Source organism: Periplaneta americana, chromosome 8 (genome assembly GCF_040183065.1).
Source record: "Periplaneta americana isolate PAMFEO1 chromosome 8, P.americana_PAMFEO1_priV1, whole genome shotgun sequence".
NCBI classification, from domain to species: Eukaryota; Metazoa; Arthropoda; class Insecta; order Blattodea; family Blattidae; genus Periplaneta; species Periplaneta americana.
The window spans coordinates 27,904,592-27,910,000 of record NC_091124.1 but is presented as its reverse complement, the minus strand read 5'-3'; positions in this window follow the sequence as shown (position 1 = coordinate 27,910,000).

Here is a 5,409-nt window from a genome sequence, read left to right as displayed (position 1 = left end):
AGAACTTTCTTCCTGATAAATTAAAATTAATCCTTGTACAAACACTCGTGATGCCACACTTTGACTACTGCGATATTATATTAAGTAACCTAAATGCAAATTTGAGCAACAGGCTACAACGTGTGCATAATGCGTGCGTCCGTTATATTTGTAATATTCGTAAGTATGATCATGTTTCCACGTCTTTCCAAACTCTGTCTTGGCTAAGGCTAAGCGATCGACGAGCCCTGCATTCTCTTGTTCTCTTATTTCAAATTCTGCGCACCGCTACCCCAGTCTATTTGGCTTCTCGTTTTCAAAATTTATCCGCATATCATCAGCTAAGTACAAGATCTCATTATAACAATTTACTCATTATACCCTACCACAAGACATCTTTATATTCTTCATCCTATACAGTTTCAGTTGCTAGAAATTGGAACTCGCTTCCGAGTGATATAAGGGGTTGTTGGACAATAGCTTCATTTAGGTCAAAATTACATAAATTCTTACTTAACAGATGAATTGCTGATTAATATTTGTTACTTATAATGAAACTAACATCTGTCCATTCTTATTATTATTATCTTTAATTTCTCTAAATAGATTTACAAAACCTCTAATGGCAATTACATTAATATTCTCAATATAGAAATAGAAATATATATATTCTCCCTGTAACATAGTCCTAGTAAGCTTATATTAAATTAATTTTCATCATTTTACTAGCTATCTCAAATATTAAATTAATTATAATTCATTGAATTAAATTAGCTCATAAATTAAGTTACTACTTTACTTTATAGATTTATCTAAATTTAAATAAATGTGTAGTGAAGATTATTGCTGGATAACCTTTTAAGTGTAGTAAAAATATTTGTAATTTAAATTTATGTATTGTATTGATTAAGGCTGGTTGAGTGGAAGAGAAGGCCTTATGGCCTTAACTCTGCCAGCGAAAATAAAACATTATTATTATTCACATTGCTTCTCCATTCTCTTACAATCGAATCTATAAATAGATTAAAAAGAGCGGTCGATAAAGGACAACCGTGTCTGACACCATTATTAATTATTATTGGACATCTTTTATTTATTTTTATTTTTGTTCCGTTCATATATACTTTTGATAACTTGTATTAAATGCAATGGTATTCCTCTAACTTCTAACATATTCCATAGTATCGATCTTGGTAAATAAATAAATGAATGAATGAATAAATGCATAAATAAATAAATATATGTATATATAAATACATAATATATTTTAAAACACTCGCAAGAGTTATAATATCCTTGAAGTTGAATATTACTCAGAATTTCAGCGATGCCTAAGGAGAAATCGCTTGTAGGTACGAGTAAACAGTCCTGCAGATGTGAATAAGTTAATCGTGATCGTGCTTTGTTCTTGAGGTTATTCCGGATATAGCCAGACATTTGAGAGAATCACTACGCAGTATTTGAAGTCTTTTTATGCCTTCTGCTCCTCAAAGGCTATGAATTTCTCCTTTGAAAATAAATATTTCAGAGCTGGAAATCTTTCAACTGATGTTCTGTACTAGCATCCATATTATTTTCTTGAATGGTCTTCATTTTTGTGATAAAGTACATACTGGATTGAATGGGGTTATACACCATGAAATACGAAAAAACCTATCAGGTCTGTAAGATATTATAATGAATGGATAGGAACGTTAGTTTGTACAACAAACTTTGAATTGAAAAAAGACCTCAGAAGCGAGCGTGCTCGCAAGCACTTTTTTTACTCACATGACGAGAGCACCAAATGTCATTAAGGGATTAGGTACAGCTTACAGCAGTAAAATTTTGGAAATATTCCAAATTTTTTCCCTCTATTAAGCTTACTGTATCTTGTACAATAATAAAAATTATTATATGTAAAATACTGTCCTTCTGCTATAAGAACAAAAATATTTTTACGATTTAAAAAAAATGATTTGCATTTTTTTTTTCACTGTACAGTGATGAAGCGTTTCTCACATAACTCAAAAACTATCCAACATTCTGCGATGAAATTTTTGTGTGTATTTTTGCATGTCATATCTACAATATGATACAAGATCACTTCTCTACTTTTGATAGATTGTCTGATAAAAAAATTCTTAAAAAAAATGGCCAAATATCAGTATTTTCTCCTAACACAAAATAAAAAAAAATATATACATTGTTTATTAATTGAAAGAGCATGATATTGCAAAGATGAGTTTCAGCAATAAAATAAAAGAGAGAGAACATGAAAAAGTTAACAAGTTTATGATTTATGAGGGAAAAGCTTCATCACTGCACAGTAAACTGCCACTATTTTGAATTTTGAAAAAAAAATATATATATATTTTTAAATCGTAAAAATATTTTTTCCATACAGCAGAAGGACAGTGTTTTACACATACCAATTTTCATTATTGTACAAGATACAGTAATGGAGGAAAAAATGTTGAATATTTCCAAATCTTTTACTGCTGTAAGCTGTACCTAACCCCTTATAAGACCACGTTCAATAGGTTGAGAACGCCTGTTGTACGAGATCTGTTCTGAAAGTAAAGGTTAACCAACCATTAAGGGAAGAGGATCTATTAGTCCCCCTTCATGGGAGTGCATGGACTGGGACTGTCCTCGCACACAGGCCGCTCGGGTGGGCCCATTGTATTACGCGGGATGAAGTGTGTGCATGCCCTAAGGTCCCCCGCGCTACAGATTCCTCTGCGAGTCGCCTCGGAATTCTCTTACAGCCTACATGATCTCTTTATCTTTCCGCGTAGGCTTCACCGCGTTCCCTCAACCCCGGTCCCACGAGTTGCCACGAGTACAGTGGAAAGCCCACGGTGCACAGCGCTACCACCAGCAACTAATGACCACATATCCACTGCGTCCAAGTTCGGCGGCAGCACGCATCCGACTCTACATCGGAGCAAGCCCGAAATCTAGGAAAGAAACGGAGATGATGAAAGAGGGAAAGTGTAATTATGATGGCGAAATGAGTCCGAGGTCCATCTCTGAAAGTTATTGCCTAGCGATTCTGCCTCATTTTGTTGAGGAAAAACCTAGGAAAAACTTCAACCAGATGTAACTTACTCCAACCAGGATTTGAAACCAGGTCCATTCGTTCCGCGGTTAGACATGCTAACCGTCATTCTGTAGCAATGGACCTTGTTTGTGATGAAACATTCTTTGAATTCTTATAAAAATAATTTCAACAAATTCTCAGAAATTTCAAATTTATACTGACTCCAATAAACATATAGGGCTTAATTTTGTTTATTCTGTTTATTGCCTAGAAATGCATGATCTATCATAAGATTCATTAGCAACATTAGAGTATACCAGGGTCATTTTAAACACTTTTCACTGATCTATACTAATAATAAATCTGTAGCCGAAATTTTTCTGGTAATTTTCGATTTTCAAAAAATAATTGGTCCTAACAAACATAATTAACCACCCTGAAACCGAAAATCGCTTTTTTGAAATTTTTGTTTGTATGTCTGTCTGTATGTTTGTTACCTTTTCACGCGATAATGGCTGAACGGATTTCGATGAAAATTGGAATATAAATTAATTTCGCTGTAACTTAGATTTTAGGCTATACAGCATTCAAAATACATTATTTAAAAGGGGGAGCCTGAATTAAATAAATCGAAATATCTCGCTTATTATTGATTTTTATGAAAAATGTTACATAACAAAAGTTTCTTTAAAACTAATTTTCGATAAGTTTTATTTCTTGAAAAATGTTGATAGGACTGATATTTAATGAGATAAATGAGTTTTAAAATTAAAATAACTGCCATCTAAGGCCGTGTAATGAATTAAAAAACAAATGACTTCGTCTATAAGGGGCCTTGGACAGCAACAGTCGAAAGCTATGAAAGATAGCCTACAGAGAATGTTTCTGTGTTTGTATGAAGTAATATCGGAAGCTAAATTAACCGATTTGTATAATTAATTATTATTTCACCACTGGAAAGTGTAGTTTCTCTAGATGGACATAATGCTATAATGTTATTTCAGTAACTTCTGATATAATATATATTATATTATATATTAATACAATACAATACAATATAATATAATATAATATAATATAATATAATATAATATAATATAATATAATATAATATAATATAATATAATATGTAATATTATATACTATAATTTATGTTGTTTGAAGGGTTCAGTACCATAATGGGCCAAGCGCCATTTACTGAATACGTAGAAAACAAGGGTTAAAATTAAGTTATTACCAAAATTCAATGGAAACCTATAACATGTAAAATAAAATACACACATTAAATCTAAATTATGTCAATGTTCATTAAACTATGGTTGCATGTAATAAAAATTAAGAAACATGTTAAAGGAATTGTCATTGCACCAAATGAGTGTCTCTGGACCAAAATGATCGCATTGTTATTATTTGGATGGAATTTAAATTAAGTAACATATTAAACGATTTATCCTTCTATCAAACACGAATGTTCCCTGGATCAAATATCCTATTTTAATTATGTAATTACTTTATATTTATTTCTAACGGGTGCAGCGGAGCGCACGGGTACGGCTAGTTTAAAATATATTTCAACATTACACAACTCTCAGTAACGCTAAGCATAACAAAGAAACATTGTGTAAATTTTTAGATATTTCTTTTCCCTGATAATGAGTTTAAAATAATAAGGTTGACTTTTTTGATCTTTTAATTGCTAGTTTACATTTACCCCACCTGTTTACATTTACTCCTTTGAGGGGGGGAATTGTAAACACCAATTTTCGCAAGGGCTATCAGATACTGAACATTTTTTGTTCTGTTTCAGAAGAAAGAGCTGTAGCTACTCCTTCCAACTCCAATTTTGGTCACTGGTACATTTCGTCCCTTTAACCTATGATATACGACAATATAGGAACTCATTACCTCTCCTGAGCTTCACGATAACTGTAGTTACTGTTTTTCACATCTGTGACAACCCTCTCTAAAGCCTCTACAATGTAGTTGGGTGGGGATCTCTTTGATTACTGAAAAGTACGAAATGTAACCATAGCAAAACATGTTTACAATTACCCCCAACCAATTAAACTATGGGGCAAATGTAAACACGTCATAATTTAATGAACTGAGGTTATGGGAGATCTAAACAATTTTGTAATAAATGTTAAATATTATATATTACTCATAAAACAACATATTCTTAAAAAAAATAGCACTGTACGTTTACGTACAACAAAGCAGTTACTCCTATTTGGCGCCAAACTACTTTGTAGGTTAGCCAACATCTTTATTTAAATATTCCCCCGAATTAAAATTTTTGTATTGACAGTTTTGTATTTCTCACAGCATTTGTTTACAATTACCCTCATCTACCCTATAATTGTTTTATTCAAAAAGTTCTTTTTACTGAAATCCATGTTTGCAGT